A 22,570-nucleotide genomic window follows, 5' to 3' on the forward strand; every position below is an offset into this window, starting at 1 on the left:
GCCTTACAAGGCTGACGAGCTCCATCTGCCCGGGGGGCTGGGAATCGAACCCGGGTCGCAGCGGTGAGAGTCCTGCACCCTAACCACTAGACCACCAGAGGCCCCTGAGGCCTTTTTGTAAACTCTTTACAAAAACCTGCAGTGCCAAAATTCTTTTATGATAGTTCAGACTTATCTATAGCTATCAAGACTGCCCAATTGTCAGGATAGCACTTTCACAGCAGTGAACAAATACAGATGCTTCTTCATTTGCAGTGTCTAATCTGTCTCAACTGAGTTTTACTTTGCTATGTAGTAATTTTAAAAAAATGTGAGGGAGTTTAATTCTCCTGACTCTCCTATTTACTCCACCTTGATCTTTGGCCTGCCAAAACATACCAAAATGGAACCACTGTTTAGTTTGTTCAATGGAAAAAAAGTCAATTTTACACATTCATGAGGAATTAGTTTTGGAAAGGAGGAAAGAATAGGGAACACGAGTGAATTATGGACCATTGAATTAATCATAACAGCAAGGGTGAAAAATGATTAAAAATAACTCCTTAAAGTTCCATTAACAATAACTGTTGGAAAAATACTTTCTCTTTGGAAACAACTTTTTTGGATATTGAGAAGCTAAAGAAAGGAAACAGATACAGAAAAGTTAAATAAAATCCATTCTACACCAAAGAAAGATACTACTCTAGAAAATATTAAGTGGTTGAATGCATTTGGCCAGCTTCTGGATCACCTAAAGAAGCTGGTGAAAGTTCTGGAGCACAAGCCTTATGAGGAGCAGCTGAGGGAGGTGTTCAGTCTGGAGAAAAGGAGACTCAGAAAGGGGAGGACCTTTTCACTCTCTAGAACTACCTGACAGGAGGGTGCAGGAACGTGAGGCCCAGTGTCTGCTCTCATGTTATAAGTGATAAGACAAGAGAAAACCACCTCAATTTGTGCTGGGAAGGTTTAGATTGGACACTGGCAAAATTTTTTCATTGAATAAGTGGTCAAGCATTGGAACCAGGCTGCCCAGGGAAATGGTGGAGTCACCATCCCTGGAAGTATTTAAAAAATACATACATGCGGTGCTGAGGGACAAGGTTTGGTGGTGAACACAATGGTGCTAAGTTAATGATTGGACTTGATGATCTTATGGATCTTTTCCAACCTAAACTATTCTATGATTAATTTTCTTCCAAAGTATACACACGAGGGTCATGACTTCTTCCAGGATCTTTCAGGTTCTGCCTGACTATAGCTCTTCAGCTGGTCTAGCTCCTATCATTTCCCAGGAGTAGCATCTGCATTATCATTCCATAGGTGGATAAGACATTTTCTATCCCTTTTAGACATCTGAGAGTGACACCCTAGAATTTTGCAGATTGTTTTTGTTTTATCATGATGTTGCATGCAAATAAAGTGTAAATTTCAGTGCTACTTAGATTCCCTGTATAGGAAAATGTCTTTCAGGTAATGCTCAAGTAGCAGGAAAAGCTGAAGGACAGACATAATCATTGCCCAGTTTACCATGTACCAGTCTTCAAAAAAACTAGCACATCTGTTATTTCTATAGTATTGATTCTCTGTAGAGACTGATTTTATCTGAAACTCAGTAATTTAACTGTACATATGATACACTTCTTCAATAATATATTTGACTCAAATCCTTCCTAGTCCTTCACTATTGTTTTTCATTCCTCTTGAACTTGCCTCCAAATTCATGGTTATCTACTTACCTCCTATTTAAGTCTTCCACTAAAAATAATTTTTCACTTCTAAAGAAATTTTCTCAACAGATTCATGCTTCTGAGGAAGGAACGTTTTGCCACTAAGTTAAAAATCCTACATCAACAGATGTCCTAACATCTCTTTGCCAGTTATTTTCTGAGTGGGTATACTCAGGCTGCCATTTTATCCTTCAATTTGGCTTGATGGGTCCCACAACCAACCAAGCAAACTGGACAGGATCAGGTTGATGACATCCTCCACAGCTCACTCCCTCAAAATCTTCCACACCAGCAAACTCTCACAAAATTCTCCAGGGATTTCAAAATCATAAGTACACATCAGACTCAAATATGCAATCTGATTTCAAGAGTAAATCACAACCAAAGCACTCTGCGTTTCATTCTATTCCTTTGAATTTCATTCTCTGAAGGCACTGACTTTTATGTATAGTACCTTTTTTTGCTTTGTTCTAAGAAGAAATTATTGAAATGTCTAGATCCCTTTCCCCACCCACAGCGTGGGGGAGCCCAGTTCTAGTTCCATCTCCATCTGAAGAACCATTCCGACGTCTTGAGGGGCAGGGAAAGGGAACTCCAGCGCAGGGTTTTTCAGGCCCCGAGCCTGGAGGGGAGAGGTGCCCTCCCCTCCCCCCAGCACCCACGTGGTCCCATGGCTGGTACAGAGACAGCACACCGGCGTGGAGAGGAGGCAAGAGAGAGTTTATCGTTGGGGATGTTACATTTATAGGGTTTAGGGGGATTCACAGAGTAACCAATTAGAAGTCTCAAGGGGCTTACAGGAACACCCAATCACAGGATGGGGTTAACAAGGACCAATGGGGACACCTCAGGACACCTTTCCCAGGACATTCCTGCATGGGAGATAACCTGTCGTGGGGGGTGTTGGGAAGAAGAAACACGTGTTTGCAAAGAGACCACAAAAGGCCATTTTAAGACATGTTTAAACAAGTTTCTCATCAGGTTTAGTGCTACATCCCAACCCTTTTTATTCTTTAAAGATGAATATGTCTTTATTGATATATGGATTTTTAAATTTACCCCATTCTCGTAGTGTCTGAGGGTGTCCCTATAAAACAGAATTGAAAAAGGTTTTTATTGATGTATTCCTAAACAAGTTTTTCACTTACAAAAACTTCCCATTTACTGCTGAACCAAACAAACTACTTATTGCTGTTAATTTAGTTTCATTAGAGTCCAAATGGTTGTTTTCTTCTGTTTCTCGGAGGCAGTCCTGGCGTCCGGTGGATGAAGCGGTGGCTGTTGCGGCCGCATGGTGGGCCGTGGGGGGTGCTGTGTGCGGCGGGAGCCGGGCGCAGGAGGGATCGGTGGGATCTGCCGGGGCTGCCAGCGGCGCCGGGGTCTCGGCGGCTGGGCGGCGGTACCCGGGACGGGGCAGGGGCCGCCCCGATGGTGAAGCCCGGGATGGGGGTTGCCGCTCCGGGTCCCATCTGCGCAGGGGGCTGAGGCTGGCCAGTTCCAAAGCCTCCTGCTGTATCAGGGACCGGGTGCGCGGCACCGCCATGTGCTGACCACGGTGGGGGGGGCTGGCTGATGTCGGGGCTGTGGCGCGGGGCCGGCCCGGGCCCGGGCAGCGGCCGGGAGCCACGCAGGGAATTGCTGCGGAGCTGTTTCGAGCAGCTTTGACCCTTTTTTCGCCATGCTGGCGTGGTCTGAGTCCCTTGTTAGAAACGGAACTATCTTTTAAGTTAGCAAAGCAGTCTTATTAGATGATTTGCAGATGGAATTAAATATGTTCTTTAAGCTTTCTTTTTCTCTCTTAAAGAGGCATGCACGCTTCTTGTAGTTACAGGTTTACAGGGGGAGAGGTTTAGGGAGTATGCCGAAGTTTGCTTATGAGGGAATATGCCGGGTCTGCTCCTTACCTGAATGTCCTCAGGAAGGCTGAGGTATTCAAAACAGGCTGCTCTCTTGTGGTGATGCCGCCTGCTAATACCTTTGCCGCTTAGACTCCGGTCCGCCGTCGAACACAGACTTCGCCCCAGTCTGTGCCTTAGGATTGCTATATCTTCACAGAAGAGTTCAAACAATCTTTGCCTCACCACGTGGCACCATTTACGACGGATTGAGGGGGATGGGGGCTTAAACTTCGGGGCGTTGGGGAACACAGATCACCGCATCTGTGCCTTAGGAATCCACCTATCTTCATAGAAGAGTTCAGTAAGATTCGTTTCCTCACACGGGGCACCATTTACGACGGATTAGTGGGATTTGGGGAGACCTCCAGGCCTTAGGATGCTGGCCCCATAACCTGCGAGGTGAATGCCCTTCCCCCCGCCCTTGCACGTGGCCCGGCGACCCCGCAAGGAGCACACACAGACCACCAGGGAGGGACGGACGAAAGAGAAAGTTTATTGTGGGGTTGGGGTTTATAAGGCTTTTAGGAGGGTCAAAAGGGGACCAATCACAAGGTCAGGGTCACACAGAAAAAACCATCAGGTAAAGGGTCAACAACCAATAGAAAGGGGTTAACAAGGGACCAATGAGAAACACCTCAGGACACCTTCCCAGGACACCTTGTGTGGGACAATAGCTTCACAGGGGGTGTCGGGAAGAAGGAGACAGTGACACTGCAGAAAATACACAAACATGTTGCAACATGTTTAAACTACAGTAAAAACTTCTGTCTCCATAATGTTCGAGCTGTTTTCCTCGCCAATCCATCTCTGACAGGAGTTTTTCCATCCTGCATATGGCAAATCCACTGCCACAGAAATGTTTCAATTAGTTGCAATATGCTATTGCAAGGTAAAGTATGAGGTTAATAAGAGTCATTTCAGTATTTTTTTACTCAGGAAAAAATGGAATGCAGATTAAAACATAGAGGATTTCTGGCAAATTCACCATAGCAATTGAAAAATTGGCCAACTATTAGTTTCAAGATTATTAATTTCTACCATATCTCCTGCAAAAAGAGAGCTGTCCTGGAAACAAAATCTTATTTTCTAATTTTTAAAATAGATTAGGAAAAAATAATGAATTTTTCTTAGTGTATATATATAGTATAAAATGGTGTTAGTAGAACTTCATTATCAGGCTAAGAGACGAATTTTCATTTATGTCCTTCTGCACATGAATTAAAATCTGTTTGAAGTTACAGAGCCACATACTATTTTTCATCAGTATTCTTTTCAGAATACAAACAGAAAAAAGATGATAATGATAACGATAGAGCAGTGGATATACGCAAATAAAAGCATATTGTGTCTCAGGATTTTACAACAGAAGTAAAAGAAAGCTCATAGTGTGATACATATGACCAGTCACAAAAATAACATTGGAGGTCAGTAAATATGAGGTAAGGCAGAAAAGCAAAAGGGACTAACCTGATGTCCCTGCTCTGATCAAACTCTTCTAGTCTGCAGCCACATTTTGAGCAACAACATTAATCAAAACTAATCTTAAGTAGGATCTGGAAATAAACTGGAAATAAACATGGTAACAAGCTTTGAAATACAGATGTAGTATATTATATGAGAAAAGTGGCCTTTAGTGAACAAGTGATGAGGAAGCACCAGGAGGATGCTGCTGTACTGGGGCTGTGGAGCAGGTGCTGAGGGTGGCAGAGAAGAAGGGAGGAGAACATAGTAAGCCCCACAGAGCCCAGGGACAGGGGACAGCAGGGAGCAGTGACAGCAGCCAGGGACTGCCAGCAGGACCAACAAGTGCCAGGCAGGCACCCGGTGATGAGACAGATCCTGGGCAAAGCTGAGAAGTCAAGTCAGTGGGTCAGGGTTAGGCACCCTCAAAGAGTCTTCTCCCAGTTTATGCTCACACAGCTCTGCCTGATCCAAGGGACCACATCTGCACCATATCAGGGTTAACACGAGCACAGGTGGGCAAACCTGGGGGAGAAGGGAAATGGTTGTAAAGAATTAACATTTTCTGAGGAATAAAGCAAGGTTCAAAGGTTTCATCAGAGTTGTGTTGGATGAACTGCCATCACTAGCTACTTTTGATGTAGTCAGCTGTATGTATGTATGTATGTATGTATGTAGACATAACATATGACAATAATACTTAAATGTTTTCCATTACTATATTGTCTGCTTTCACACAAGTCATTATCTAAGAATATGTTCAGACCTCAAGGGTTTAGACAACAGTTTTCTCAGAATTCTTTAGTGCTGTCTAAGTTTCTTAAATCACAAAGGTATCTTTTGAACATACATCACTGTACTGAAGGAAATCACGTGTAGTAAAATCAGCACATAAAATGTAAACTTTGCATAACATATGCTTTATATACAAACTCTTTTGGTGAGTGGGAGGGCAGGAAGGTTTTAATGTAGTTTAAAGGGTTTTGTATCTGGTAATTTTATGCATTTGGCAGGAGTTTGAGCCCATGTCACTTTTCCTTCTGTAAAAATAATAGTTTGTCCAGTACTAATTTTTCATGATGAACAAAGAAAGTGTTATGTATGTTTGATTATATAATAAATTAAGTAAAGGACTGGACTAAATCTATTAAACACTGACGATTAGTATGGTTGATTGTGGTCTCTGGTCAATATTCAAGTTTTTATTTTTTTTTAAAGTAAAAAAATTTATCTATGTCAATTTAACACAAATAGTTATTCACCAAAAAGTCTCTTTGTCAATTACATGAAAGTAAAATGATAACAATTTGTTTCATCTTTATTGAGTTGTTTCTGTCACTATTTTTTCTTATCTTTCTGTAAAGTTCTGGGTTACTTTCTGTCAGATTTAAGAAAAAAAAGGTATTTCAAAGTCACAATAATGATGAGTGCCAGGAATGTTTAACTGTCATTATCTAAGTGAGGAAATCTTGCCACAAGAATAAATTTGGATTAAGAATCTTAAATTTCAAGTAGATTTATAATGACATAAAAGAGTGTTGATATGAAATTATATAAATTAATGACATGTATTTTGTTTTATATATGGCAGTCAATATATGCTGTCATTAATACATGGCTCTTGTTTAACATTTGCTCTATACAGCCATTTCCTCATAACAAAAAACTTCAGTTTTTTATTCCTTTATTTTATTGTTTTATAAAGCAAGCTAGTCTTTTGTGCAATTTCATCTGTAAGGAAAGAAACATGAAGATAAATTTAGTTTCTGAACTCAGAGTTCTCATTTAGAATGAGAAGAGCACAACATGCAGATAAGACAGGAAGATAAATGTTCAAGGAAACCACAGGGGTTGAAATACAGTTGACCTAGTGAGACCAAACTTCTCTGGCAACAGAGTTATGGTAAATTCAGGCATATTAAGTCTTTCAGAGCCCTCTGCTAAGCTCATCTAAGCATTTCTACACAAAAGTCCCCTCTAATGTTTTTTGTATAAAGCCCTGACAGTGTTGCAAGTCACCTTTAGGCACCGTAATGGTCTGCAAAGCAACAACAAATCTGTTGCATGCATCAGTGAATGCATTTTTAGTCTGACAGGTATCAATTCAGGCCCTTCAGTTCCTACAGATTTCTGAAGGCAAGAATATCAAAGATGACATCTGACCCTAGATAATATATTCTAATAACAGTATCCTTTGGAGAAGTGGTTATTCCCTTTTAGCACTTCATTACCTTCAGTAGACCATAGCAGCACTTCAGCAAATAAAGTTGATCCAGCATCAGGACATATTTTAGCTGTTCTTTGTTAGACACACAAACTTCCAGCATTTTCAGAAAGTTCCCAGGAAGTCCCTTCCTGTCTTCTCTAGCATTTGCCTCATGAGTAGCAAGGAACGTCCAGCCATGATGGCTGTGGATTTTAATTCATTTAAGTCATTGAAGATAGCTAGATTAAAAATACACAATCTCCACTGTCTGCAAACTTTCAGGGGAAAAGAAACCAAAACAATTAAGTAACATATTTTGGAATGCTATAATTATGAGAAGTACTAAAATAAGCATGCAGTTTACAAGACTAAAAGTTGCCAGGCATGAGAATGGAAATAGCTATCCTTTAAACTATTTAAAATAAAAAATTTCATTCAAGGAGAGTATGTCTAAATTGTAGCAAAAACTTAAATGATCAGTACAAGAACTGAGAATTTATAATAGCATATGCTACACAGTCCATACCATTACAGTGTGGAGCAACAGAAAACACGAATATGATTAGAACAAGTTGTTTAGTATATCTTAGGCAATGTGCCAGCCTAAGGCAAAGCACCTCTCAGTGTGAGCCATGTTGCTTAATCATAGCTTAGGTGAGGAGATTTTACTGTGACTTAGGACATATTTATCAGCAATATCAGTTCAAACATCAGTAATTCCACAATATGGTAAAGAACACTATATTGCCATAATATGAACAGACAAAATATGTTGTATTATCAAAATAAAAGCAGACAAACACGGCAGTTTCTTTGTATGTTTCTATAACTAACAGCCAAATCTTTTCTTATTTTTCTTCTATATTTTGAGGTAAAATCATGAGCTGCATCTTGCAAAGATAAAAGAATTCAGAATTCTTAATAATATTTCCGACATTTTCTCTTCTGCAAATAGAAATTGTACCAGTTGAGCAGAAACCTGCAAAATATTTGCTGATCAATATGAAAAATACATGAATGAAAGAATATCTACATCAATCTTACTGTACTCCAAAGTAGTACAGCAGTCTAGAAAAATAAGTATGTACAGGACAGAACAACAATGCTACAGCTGTAATGCTTCAAATTATACAGATCAATCCCATAATTCTCCTGATGGAGGAGGGAAATCTGCCAGAGCTAAATCTGACTGCCTCAATCAAGCAGTGGCCACCAGTTTGTCAACCTGAAAGAAAAATAAACCCCACAGTGTTCAAGGCTAAATTTTGACAACATCCAGGACTGATATGCTTCTATTTCTACCTTCATTTCTTATGCATCAGAAGATCTTATTTACACCGATCTGCATAAAAGATAATAATATATTCTATGAGATAGTGTGGTTTAGGAACCTTTTTCATATTTCAGAATCAAAAGTGAGGTTAATTGCAGCTCCTCTAAGGCATCTACACCCTAACATAAGTACTTTCTCTGAGAAACTGCACAGCATACACAGCTCAGAGAAGGGATAATTACATCTGCACTGCAGTTCAGTAACATAGCTTCAAAAAGTCTGTGCCAAGCTTTAAATGAGATGTGGGGTTCTATCACCAGGACAAAACATGAAATGTTCATTTACACCGCAGTATTCAGTAAATATGACTGCTGCTCTTACCATATCTACACATCCAGTGATTTCCCTAATAACATAAAACATTCTTTGGCTTCTGCCTAGAAAATACAAAAAAATAATATATGCAAAATGAAATAAAGGTCAATATCCGTTTTCAAGAACAGATGCTTTTACTTGAAAATGGAAACATGAATATTTGCAAAATACAGTAGTTTTGAAGCAGTAATTCCTATAACAAATTAAACATGTAATAAAAAAGGTCGTGTTTATAATATCAGTTATTACGTTTCACCCATCTGCACCTTAATTATGGTGGGAAGAACTATAACTGTTAGCATAATTAGGTTAACTCAGAGCATCCCACACTGAAAAACACTTCAAAGAAATTCTTGAAACTGGCTAGCTAAACAAGTGTCATGGTTTGAGATAGCCTCAAAATCCAATCCCTTAGTCTAAGCCCCCTCCCACATCACAACCTAATGTGAGATGGGTTTTTCCAGACAAAACACACCAGACTCAAAGTGGGGGAAGGGAATATATTACAATGACTGTACAAATAAATACCATATCACATTATACACACGATCACAATATCTCTACCATGACATATGTATTTACAATGGACCAGATCTCTTCTCCCCTCCAAATAAAAGTCCAGGAGGGAAAGAAGGACAGATCCCTTCCAGTCTCTGAACAGCAGGAGTATCTTCCAAGGCAGCAGGTTTCTTCTTCTCATGCATGCAGCAGCTGTGGCTGGCTTTCTGCCAGCATCCACAAGGGAGGTATCCAAGCCTCTCTCGGCCCCCTTGACGCAGGCAAAGGGGTCTTCCGTGGGCTTCGTCACCCCAGACAAGGTCGTTTCACCACGTCATATCACGAAGACACAGGGGGGTCTTCGTGACGGTCTGGTATCTCCAGCAGACTCAAGCTCCTGCAGGGCCTCTGTGCCCTGTTCTCAGGCTGCCACCGTGGCAGCAGTGCGAGGGGGGAGCCAAGGTCACCCCCTCTGCATTCCATCTGGCCGTCCCAGTCCAGCTCCAGGACGTCTTTGAGCTTCTTAGCTCCTCTCTCTCTCCAGTGCTGTTGTACTCCAAGGCTCCTCTCAAATAGGAGTCCATCTATTCCTCCTTTCTCGGAGGTCTCAAAGGAGTTTTGGGGTCTGGTATTCAGTCTTACCCCAAACTCTGTAGCTCTGCTGCTGGCTCTCTCTCTCTCTCTCCCTTTCCAGGAGTCCTTTCTGCGATGCTGCATGTCTCTGTTGCTTCTCCGGTTCAGGTCTTATCTGTCCTGGCTCTCTGCCACCGTTTCTCTGGTCAGTGCCGGCTGCTGCTCTGTGCCCATGGAGAAAACATCTCCCGGCATAACTACAGACACTTAGTCCAGTCTAGCACTGTTCCAAGTCTCTGTAGCCCCCAACTGGGGCTGGGGGACCCCGGAGGCCCCGAGGGGCTCCGAGCCCCTTCCTCGTGGCTCTACAACATGGCCACCTCTTCTCCAACCACAACCCAAACTACAACTCATCTCTTCCAGTGCTTGTGATATATTTACATTTTTGCAGGAGCGCCCATTGGGCAAAACTTCAAAACATCCAGAGGTTTCCACCCCTTGGGGTCTACCACTTTTCAGCCTCTGGGGGAAAAACCAAGGTCCAAACCACCACAACAAGTCATAAATATTTTCTCTTTGGAAATTCCTGCTTTCTATATTTCATTTTGTAATGAACATAAATGAAGACATATATATGCATATTTCAGAAAAAATTCCCTAACTTTTAAATGTTTGAGTATAAAACCCCCTCACATAAATATTTTGAAATAAAAATATAAAAGTCAAATATTTTTCAAAATATTAGAAAGAAACATGAGCCAGCAGTGTGCCCAGGTGGCCATCTGTTTGTGTCCTAGGGCTGGAACAACCCCACCACAGCACAGGGTTTGCATAGCACCACGTCTGCTGAAAAACTGACTCTGGAGAACATGCCCAGGATGTGGCTCAGATGATTAGTGCACATCATCCCTCCACTTACTTTGGAGTACCTTCATCAAACTCTGACCTGCAAAGTCCTGGTTTGTCCCCTGCCACCACAGCCCAGCATATCTGTCTTCACTCAGCAGAGTAGAAATGAGAATTGAGTTGGCATTAATAGTTTCTATATTTAAACCTGATGGGGTCTTTTGACACAGCTACCAGTGAAAAATTCTTATTTGTAAAGAATTCTGCTTCCCCTGGTGGAAAGTTTGGTGGTTCTGAGAAAATCTCAGTCTGCCTCATGGTTAAGGCAGAGGTCTCTGATACTGAGATAGAAGAATATTTGGAATACATTATATTTACATTCAATTAACAAAGATATAAAAAGTTATATTATCTTAAATATATAAATCAATGCAAGATTTATTATTTTTAATATTGTCAATTCATAAAATTAACCATTTATTTTTTCTTGTTGACATGCCCAAAGGCCCCTATGACAGAGCAATTGAAGCACATTAAATACCACTTTTGCTTTCTGGGACACATATTAAGAATAATTTAATTATGTTAGGGAATATAACCGAGATTCAAGTAACAGTGTGTTTGTGTGAATTTATGAAATATTATTATGGAATAGTATGATATATTTCCAAATAAGCATGTTTTTACTGCTTTGAAGGTTTACCAGGTTCAAAAAGTGGCTAAACAAAACACTTTTTTTAATTAAACAAGATTATAAAGATATGGAGAGAATGATCAACATGTTAATAATTTTAAATTATAACAACCACAAGTAATGTCAATTTACATTGGAACAGATTGAAGATCAGCTTAAATAGTCATAGAGCAAAATAAACCTAATTCTCTTATTGCAGTAGAGGAATCTTTTCTAAGCTATGTCAAATCTAAAATTGACATTAAATAGTTTGAGTTTGCCAGTACTGCCTTTCTGTATCTTGCAAATCTAGGCAAATCAGATAGGCAGTTCTGTACCAGAACTAGAAATGTAATATTGGAAACAACTTCTAAGGGGACATTTAGGAAGCATTACATATTTTAATGAGTTGTCCACAGATGTTTTAAAGGCTGACCTATATGTAGGAATCCAAGCAAGTAAGCTTTAGTCTTCATACTCAATTGACTGGAGCATTCCTCTTCCTAATTGTCTGGTTTTTCACGGTGCCTTTGAGGAAAGACTTTTCAAATACATAGTTCCAACACCCGTTGTCCTGGGTTGGGAAAGTGTTTTCCCCTGGAGTTAGAAAAGTGGTTAACTCCAGGGGAGTGGTGTTTCTTGGTGTTGACCCAATCAGCACCCCTGCAAAATTAAAACATATCACACCAGACTGGAAAAGGAGGATGATGTAGTTGGAAGAGAGGCAGCCATGGTCTGAGACCACAAGGAGATAGGGGCCAACAAGCCCCGCTGGGGCCCAAGGCCCCTAGCCCCGGCCGAGACTACAGGAGACCCAGTGTAGTGTTAAAACTGGACTGGGTGCCATCATCAAAGGCTGGGGGAGTTTCTCCACTATGAGCAGCAGCAAAAGACACCGAAAGCAGTGGCGGAGCAGCACTGAACAGAGAACTGTAGCTGAGAGCCAAAAGAGATAGCAAGCAGCAGAGATGGCACATAGCCAGGCTGGGAGACACAGAGATGTTCCTGCAGGAGGGAGAGCTGGCAACAAAGCAGAGAAAACTCAGCAGAGACTGTTTTTGAGGTAAGACTGAATTACTTTCCAAAAACTCTTGGAGACCCCTCTTAAAGGGAGGGGGTGGACTTCCATTTGAAGGGAGTCCTGAAATGCAGCAGCACTGGAGAGAGGAGCTAAGAAGCTCAGAGACGTTCTGAAGCTGGATTAGAATGGGCCGGATGGAATGTGGTGGAAGTGGCCTTGCCCCCCCTGCCTGCTGCCACGCTGGCAGTTTGAGACAGAGCAAAGGAGCTCTGGCAGGATGCTTGGGGCAAAGACTGAGCTGAAAGCTGCCTTAAACATTCTAACTCAGGAGGAGCTTAAATCTCCTGAGGAAGTGACTTTCACGAAGATGCCCTGCACTTCGTGATATGATTGTGGTGAAGCAAGTTTTGTCCCTGCTTTGCAGCCCATGGGAGAGAGACCTTCGGTTGGAGCCGAAGGGCTGAGAGGAGTGAGAGAAGACCCCTTATATTGTAATGGAGAGAGAAATCTTACAGCTACGACAAATCCAGCTACGACTGCTGCATTGAAGAGGAGAGACACTGCTGCCCTGAAAGTGGAAAGAATCTTTCCTTCTTCCCTTCTGAACTTTTATTGGAGAGAGAGGAGGGACTTGGTCTAATATAAATATTGCTTTACCATAGGAGAGATAGTTAGGATTGTGTATATAATGTATTATAGTATTCATTTAAGTAATAATTGTAATATAATTCCCTTCCCCCCATACTGAGTTTTGTGTTATGTCTGGAAAACCCTCTCACACTGAAGCAAATTGTGGGAGGGGGACTTGGACTTGGAAATTGGATTTTTGGGGGTCTCAAACTACGACACCCACGCACATATATCTTTTAACAGATTTGGAAAGCGTCAGTATTTCTGAAGAACTGGGTTTTACCCAAAAATCAGGCCAAGAAAGAAAGTGCTATAAGAAGTTCAACAGTCAGGAGACTTAAATTTAGCAATATTAACCTTGATACAGTGTTAAATGTTTTCTGTATTTTACATAAATCACATGAGCTTTTCAGTATCATGGGGGGGGAGCATCACTGAGGGGTGTTACTTGTATATCTTTGATGAGGCAAAACCATAACAAATTCAGTTTCCCCTCCCAGGGGCATTGGTGACTGCTCATAACTCCTTATTGCAGTTCACTGTCTCCTCAATTACCCTCTCTGTAGAACCTTTCCATAGGCTCGTCACTGGACTGATCAAGGCTAAATCAATAACATTTTTTTTTCTTCCTCTCTGTAAATTAGGGAGAATGACACCAACAAGTAATTTTGTGGACCAGCAGACATCTCCATCTACAGGACAGAGACAGCAAAATGCAACATAGACATGATTTTATTTAGTCTTCTAATTTTTGCTTCTTCTGTAACTAAAACCTATATATTTTATCTTCATTAGGCCATGAAACTGCCTTTCTGTCAGGTAAGCAAGGAAAATCACGTTTCATTTTCAGAGAATTACTGTATGCTTTGAGAATCTGGAACTGAAGGCTAAGAGAGTTTAGAAATTTTAAGGGAGAAATAATCATCATGAATTTCCATGCCTACAATGTTGCTTTCCTAGTAGCAAATGTAGTTTATATATGCCATTAAAGAAGGCCATAAATACACCTGCTGGAACTCACTCACATGGGCAAGTATCACACCAGTGAGTCAGAAAAGGGTCAGCTGATGACTCAATCGTATTTTTTTTCCTTATTTGATTGATTTGATTTTTCATCATCATAGTAAAATCACAGTTAAGACACTGTTGAAGAGAGATGTATGTGGAGCATCTGATGATGTTCCAAGCCCTGGTATGGTTTCTCTTAGCACCTATACAGATAAGCTGAACAGAGAACTGGTAATTCAGAGCTTTGAGTATGCTAGACAATTCTAGGTGGCTCTTGGACTAATCATTACTCAAAAAAGATGGAAGTCTACTATACTGCCAAATTAAGAATTCAATTTACAGCGTCAAATATATATATATGCATTTCCTTTTCTTAGGTATCTAGAACCATGACCACCTCCAAATCTAGAAGAATCGAGTAACAATTTCACAGCAACAAGTATTTTACAATAATCCTGCATTAGTGTGAAGCATGAAACTTGCACAGACTGGGAACCTTGACAGAGGGAAAGATGCTGCCAGAATTAATTTTTTTTCTACCACTTTTATTCGTTCCCCCTGTGAATGGATCTCTAAATCACTACACAAATCTCCCACAATGCTTTATCTTGTTCAAGACACTGCCTGGTTGTATTCAGAGGATGATGCAGGACTGTAATAAAAGTGAATTCTTCTTCTCTTATAATTTGGAAGGTTATCTGAAAGCTAAGGAGGTGGAAAACAAATTTAAGGGAGGTCTAATCATTTAAGTAACCACTAGTACCATATGGAACTGGATTTTAGCTTCATTTCTGCTGCAAAGCATCTGTGAGTAAAGTGGTGCATGGTTTATTTGAAATAAATAATGCTTATTCTGTGCGGGTAGTAGTCTTTTTACCTCAGAAACCAGATTAATTGTCTGTCTCACTGAAAGAGATTATGTAGTTCATCCTCAAATATTTTGTTCTTTCACTTCCCTGCATGTATTGAGTGTATTTTATGATGAAAAAAACCTGAAAAGTGTCAAAAGAGACATCCTCATTTCAATTTCTTGTATTCTTTTCAACTGGAACGTATTTGGAACACTTTTAAATGTTTGAAAGTAAATGAATAAATAAAAAATTACAGAGAGCATTTCAAGTGTAAAGATTTAGGAGAAAGGCTAAGATTACTGGGGAAAAAAAGAAACAAAAAAACCCCCCAACTTTTTATCTAGAAGTTAAAATAACCCAAGAATTTCATAAATCTAGTGGAAGCTTTTGGTAACAGAGAATTTTCAATTCTGAAGGTAAAAAAATATTATTAGAAGTCAAATAGAAAATTAACACAGATTTGTTTTTTTGTAAACTGTTGTCGTTTAAATTCTCCTGCAGTTTCTAGCTGCCAAGGAAACTGAAGTTTCTCTGAAACCTCCATAAATTTCCCTTGATGATGTGAGTTTGTATTCCCCTTATCTATTGAAGTGTTATTCCAAATTAGTATTACCCCAAGGATCTGAAACTGCATCACTAACACTACGATTTTCATGCCCAAAGGCTGCGAAATGAATGGCTTATACAACATGTTTAAGTGACAGCTTCAAAGAAAAGAAATTCAATATCCTTATGATACAGCTAAGAACTCTTAAATCAGCGATGAAGTAGTATCTTGCTTCTCTTATGCAGAAACAAAGAGCATTATATTTACATTCTTTCACATATTGAGTGATGGGCAAAAAGGAGTAGAAAGGAAGGTAGAGGCTGTGAAAATAGAAATAGAGAGTCTCATGAGACCTGATTAGGGGCTTCTGTGCTAAAATATGAGGTTTTGAGTGATTGTTTCTTGAGATCAGAGAACAGTCCATCACGCTCATTGGAAATAGAATGCATGCCAAGTGACTTGTCACTCAAGCAGAAGACAGACAAATGGGTGCAGTAAGGAAACAAAAGGAAGCCATGGAATATCAAACAACCTGCTAATGTGGTAGGTAGGAAATGTTTGTGATTCAGCAGCTTCCTAAGCATAACATCCTTTCACTGTGAAAGGTGACTTTCTCATGGCAGGTGTTTGTCTTCCAGACATGATTTATGATGTGGGCCTGAACAGTTTCCAGAGAATCTTCACTGCTGGTAGAAATAAAATGATCAAGCTCTGAGTGAGAGAATGTGGGAACAAAAAGGATTTATAAATTGAAAGAATCCTGAAAACTTGCTGCAACAGTGCACCTGAAAGAAATGTTTTCAGAAAGAGCTTGATATTTGCTTAGATTTAAGTCAAAATTCTGCAGCACATGTGAAACTAGGAGAATTCTATTTCTCTGTAAGTATACATTAGACTTCAGCCTGACAACCAAATTATGCTTCATACTCAAAGAGAATAGTTTGGTCCCATAACCAAACTACTTTGTAGTTTGTATTCATAATGTTTGTGTAGTAATAACAGTAATTCCTTGCTTGAAAAAGTAGTAGTAGGAAAGTATTACAACAGGATAAAACCTTGCAAGCTTGTGAAAGAAATTACTGGGTAAATTCCATTGCAGTGCAATGCTTATTAGATGCTTAACTTCTTTTTCATTCTTAAAACATATACTTTGATGTTAATGTGAATTTCTATACTTTATGGCAATAAAGACTGATATATGTCATCCACTGTCTGCTTTGGGTTTTGTTTAGTTCTTTTAGATCTGTTCTGAAAATTGCCATCCTGACAGAAAGCAGTTCTGACAGACAGCTCCCTCTAGTTCTTCAGATAGTGAAGCTCTTTGAAAAATTTAGATAAAAGTACTAAAGCCACCAGTAGTAAATCACTGGAAGAAGGTGAGGGGAGGAAAGACATAGAATAATGCATTCGTTGTAAAATGTGTAGCTTTTTTGTATAACAGAATTGACATAATTTTTACATACCTATTTTGATTCATGCAACTAAACGCCAAACTCTTAGTCAGAAATCATGGATTATATTTATCCAAAATTTTAATACACAGTATCTTTTGTTTAGTTGTTAGAAACATGGACATGCAGATCTTACTTCTGTAACATGACAATCACAAATTAACTTTAAACCCATGAAGTGAAAGTAAATGCTTACAAAAAGAAATCTTATCAAATGCATATCAAAGAAATAACTTATCAAAGCCTGTATTTAAGTGAAATATAGACTGCTAACTACAGCACAGTAAAAAATTTCTGAACACAAATAGCTAAGACATCCTGATTTGGAAATTGAGGCTCTATGACAGAACGTTGCTAAAAAGTATTACAAGCCTTATTTTACAAATGTATCTTTCCAAAAGAATTGTGGAAGCTATTTTAATATTTTGAGCTATCTAATCATCACCAAACTACATTTTGTTTGTGTAAATCACAAATTAGAAGAAAGACTGCATGTAAAGAAAAAGCAAGAAATATACTGAACTTTGAGGATGAGCAAAAGTGTTATGCATGACATATTTGTGTAATCACTACTAGTTTGAAAAAGTATTGGTCATGTATAGACTATATTTTATTTTAAATACAACTTAAAAATGTTTTTCTGTTGAAAATAGCTTCTTGCATTCTGAAACCTAATACTATTCCAGTTCCAAGGAGAGAAAAGCATTGGTTGTTCTTGTTATCTTGTTTTGCTATTAAGGGATATCAGATAGGAATTATTATTAGTTCTATAACTATGCAAAAAAGATATATATAAGTAATACAAAAAACTATAGAGTTTTTTCTAGAAAACCATTAAAACAGCATGGATACTTTTTTATATCAGTTATTTTGAGAAAGACTAGAAGGGGTTACTGTATTTTAAATTTTCCTGCTGGTCTGACTTCATGTGCTACACATCTCATTTTCATGAATATCCCAAGGGAACAAGTCAGACAGCGTTACTGAAACATATTTCAGCAAAATAAAGCAATTCAAAATAAACGACATTCAATTTAATATAGTAGAGAATGAAAATGAGTGATCACAATTTCATAGACTGACAAGGCTTTTCAAAACAAAGTGTAAAATTTCTTTTTAAAAAAAATTTAATATTTTAGTATAAGGGAGTTTATTCTAGATAATAGAAATGCCTTTTTAAAGTTTGTTTCCCATTAGTATATAAGCTTAGACTCTGTATTGGGATAATTTCCAATCTGTCCTGGAAAAGTGAATACAAACACATGGGTACAGAAATATGCCCATGATTTTACACTATAATAAACAAGTCATACAAGCAAAGTCTACTTGGAAAGATAGCATAACATACTTCAGCACACAGTGTTTTGTGCTTTTGGTAATCACAACTTTTGCAAAACAATTCTTCACAGATATTTCATTAGTCAATCTCCATAATATCTAGTGAAGCACAAAAGCACAAGATGCAATTAGTGACAAATGTTACTATTTTTCAGAGTCCTCTCTCAGCCTCTTGCCATATTGCACTGTCAAGAGAGACAAGTTTTTGGCTTTTGAAATCCAGAATACCAGCTGTGTCCTGCACTTTCCCTCAAGCTGTCCTACATAAAAGATAAAAGTATCCTGATTTTCATAATTTGTGCATCTTTTTGTGAAGCTAGTTACCACAAAAAGAACAGACACGGCTAATAAGTCATTTTGTTTGCAAACTATTGTGACTAACTGCAATGCTTTGTCAGCTCTGCACAGGACAAGAAGTAGATGATTAAATATCTTGAAATTCTTTGGTTTCGTAGTCTTTTTTTTTGTCCCTAAATAAGATGTGAAGATGTTAACTAGACCTTGCTGCAAAACTGGCAGTAACATCTTTGCAGACAGCAGCTGACAATCAATGTGGCTGTAGCTGTAAAGTTTAACCACACATGATGAACATATTGTGAGTTTGTCAAATACTGAGAGCAGAAGTTTCATTGTCTACCCCTTGGTCTAAGTTATTGACCTAGCAGAGAATCAGTTTGCAAAGCTGTACTGATTATTTTACCTGTTGTCTAGTAATCTTATATCATACACTGAAATTTCTACAGCCAAGGCCACTCATTTATTTAAACAATCACTCCCTTAATTTTTTTTTTCTAAAAACAGAAGATAGCATCCAGCACTAAGAGAAATGAGAATATGTGACTTGCTTGGACTGACTAATTACATTAATTTATTCAAGCAGTCAACTATTTTCCTAAATTCTACCAGCTTTTTCATTTTGCTCCAGAGGGAGAGAATAAAGAGAAGCTTAAAGATAATGCACTTTTCAATGGCCAAAATTCTCAACACACTTAAGTTACATCTATTATAGCACCAAAATTAATCCATGTTTATATCCATATCTTTTTCTCTACCAATTTCTATCCGGAATGTCAGATTTCCTTTCTATTAACAAAACAAAACAAAAAAACCCAAATCCACCAATATCCATATATTGAAATACACAACGCTATTAGTTTCCTAACCATTCCAAAGCTCACTTCATGTAAATACTTAATGACTGTAATTATCTAAACAGCTAAATTCAACTGGTAACATTCTATTAAAAATAAAATTGCTTATAGATTGCCTCTCATAGATGACAAAAGGCTATGTTTCCATTATCTCTCCCTCTGCTACTCTCTCTCCTCATTTTTTCTTACCTAGAGAATACCAAAGGAAACAGAGCGATATGGTACATAAACAAGCTCTCTCCTGTTTTGATCACTAAAAAAAGTCATAAACTTTCTGTGGTAAACTTTAGGAACTTAATCCACTAATCATTAACAATATTGACAATGACATATGGCAACAGAACTTCATTACTGTCAGTACTTTAATCTCTTCTTGCTTTGGCTAGTGAAAAAAAGTCTTTGCAGCAAAGCAGAAGTCCTCGTTTCATTTCTCCAAACTTCATTTATTTGTCCTTAGAAATCATTGCAGAGTTAAACTACAGACCCAAAATCAGCATACATAACACTAGAATGAAAAACCCAAAAGAGGGACAAATCACTTCCAGATCTGAATTGCTTGTTTGTATGTTGTTGCATCATGTTCCTGTGCGCATCAACAATAAAACTCTTTTGAGGCTATTTCTATTTAATAGGTTGCAATACTGACATATCCAGCTGTGGGGATCGTGTTCCATGAAGGGTGCTGAATAACACTCTGGGAGATGTAGTTTCCAAAGTACTCGATCACACATGCAATGAAGTGCCTTGGTGTGATTGGTTGTTAAGGTCACCTGCTGTGACGTGTTACTATTTGAACTCACATGTAAGTTATTGTCTCGTTTGAATAAAGGGATTTTGTTGTTGGACCCCCAAGCAGCTGGGTCTATGTGGGTTTATTTATTTATTATATTAATAAAGCCATATTTGGCGCCCTGAATGTGGGGCTTTCCCTGTAACAGGGATGATCAGAGACTGCCTTGAAACAAAGAGAATTACGGTAGCGTTCGCATGCGCTTGTTTTAAAGCTGAGGAAAGCATTCTGGAGGAAAAAAGCCAGATGTCGCATACTGAGCTAGAAGCAGGCAGAGGACATCATTAAAGAAAGGACGTCGGATTCAGTACGAAAAGGACTGGGACATCATGCGGTAGGGACCGCGTGGGGAACTCCGAGAATCTGAGTATTGTGTGCACGGGAGACCTGGCAGAGTAAGGTTTGAAGGTGAAAAAAAGGCAAAGCTACAGTAGAGCCCAGGTAAGAAGCTGGCATGAGAAGTTTAAATTTAAGGGAAACAGACATAAATGCAAAAGCATTGAGGCAATATTCAAAAGAAACCTTGCAAACCAAGATACTCAGACCATTAAAATGGATAGAAATAACTATATCGGGATTTCTGCTCAGCATAATCCTTAGTGTGACCGCTTGGAAAAAAATTGGAGAGACACCTCAAGAGAAAGCAAAGATAGAAGATGTGGACACCTTAGAAATCTCACAAACTTAAACTCGTCCAAGAAGAAAAATTTTATACCTCTTGTTCCCCCCACAAGCCCTAACAGGCAAAGAACTCCCCCAGACACTGGGAACAGATGCAGGAGTGGAGGAGAACCGAGTGCAGACAGAGAGAACCCAACAATGGCCTTGGGCTGGGTTTTGCGCTGGCAGGAATGATCATGTGGCACAGACCGTGTGGTTGTTGGGGAAAGATAGACTTTGAGTCCCCAAGCCACTGCCGAGCTGTAGCCACGTGTCAGCCACGCCGAGGTCTGGGCATTGGCCAGCTTGTCAAGTGTCCCAGCTTGAGAAGGTGTGCATAGAGCATGTTAATCCGGTAAGTAGTGAAACAACAGAGGAGACCAGAGGGGAGTCGGGTTTGCTCCCTCCAAAAAAAGACAGGGAGTCGTGCAGAGCAGGGATGGAGACCTACCCCTGCGTCCACTGCATCTGCGCTGTTAAGAAAGTCCATTGGACCCGCTGCGCTCCGCAGAAACAGCGCCAAAATTCCTTAAACAAGCACCAGCTACAACGCCTGAGGGAAAGCGAAGCGGCATGGGGTTTGCAGAGGCACTGGCCACAGCACCTGTCAGCAGCGGCAGTGCAGAGTTCGAACAGACGCTGGGGGCGGCTGAGAGTCAGCGCAGGGCTCTGGGTCCCGTATGGCCAGAGCGCAGACCCGATCCAGCTCAGCGTGGCGGGGCACTGGCAGCGGCAGTAGTTTCGCCAGCGCCTGAAGCGGACAACTGAAGGCTGCCGAGGCCGTGCCTGGAGCTGTGCCGGGTCCCTGCTGTGCCGCCGCCGGAGCTGCAGTGGTGCAGCGGCCTGCGCTGAGCCCAGGCGGGGGGGCGGAACAAGCAGCGAGAGTGTGTCTTGCCTCGCTGCAAGAATCCCTCCACAGCGCTGCCCGCACCACGCTGGGCGGCGGCAGAGCGAGCGCAAGGACACGGCCAGGCAGTGCAGCCCGGGGCCGCTGCTGCAGCTGCGCAGGCCACGTCGTGCCGGGACAGGACGCAGTGTGAGCCAGGACCGGACCGAGGCTGCCTGAAACCGAGACGGGGCTACCCCCCCTTGCACAGTGAAGTGCTGGAACCATGCTGAGCCAGAGCAGCGTGAGCTGCGACCAAATGGTAGAGCCCTGTATAAATGAGAGAAGTTGTGTGGGCATGTATGTGTGTAGACTTGGAGATACTTGTGCGTCGTCATGTGCCTTGAATAGATTACACTTACATAACAAACACTACCTCAACCACATTGTCCTAACAAGAAAAACAGATAACACCCAGTTTTATAAAAAAATCTCAGAAAAATAAAACTGATGCCTCTACCCAAATACACACAAAACCTTAGGTAGAAAGTTCTAAGTGAATTTGCTTATTACAAGTTCTAAAGGTTGCACTGTTTATGGAGTTATAGAAGTTGCACTGTTAGTAAAGTTATATGAACAGTTTCAATAAAGGCCTTATCACATTAGGCCCTGATTACATAGATGGTTAAAATATGTTCTGTTGTTTGTCATTGTCCTAGTTAGGACAGCTGAGACCAGTTCATCATGGTATGGGTGTAACCCAAAACTGTGTATTCTATAGCCTTCCA

At 40.1% G+C, this 22,570-nt stretch overlaps 1 long non-coding RNA gene across 2 annotated transcripts in view; it reads left to right on the forward strand.

Annotated features, from left to right (window-relative positions):
- The window catches only part of LOC108496132, a 28,003-nt gene extending 11,339 nt beyond the window's left edge, over positions 1-16,664 (forward strand). For both annotated transcript variants that reach the window (XR_001874328.1, XR_001874329.1), the window contains 2 exons: positions 13,805-13,979; positions 14,546-16,664. This is a non-coding gene — a long non-coding RNA (uncharacterized LOC108496132). The remainder of the gene's footprint in view (positions 1-13,804; positions 13,980-14,545) is intronic.
- The last annotated feature ends 5,906 nt before the right edge of the window (positions 16,665-22,570 follow it).

The sequence above is a fragment of the Lepidothrix coronata genome, unplaced genomic scaffold, assembly GCF_001604755.1.
Source record: "Lepidothrix coronata isolate B3197 unplaced genomic scaffold, Lepidothrix_coronata-1.0 Scaffold37, whole genome shotgun sequence".
Taxonomy (NCBI): domain Eukaryota; kingdom Metazoa; phylum Chordata; class Aves; order Passeriformes; family Pipridae; genus Lepidothrix; species Lepidothrix coronata.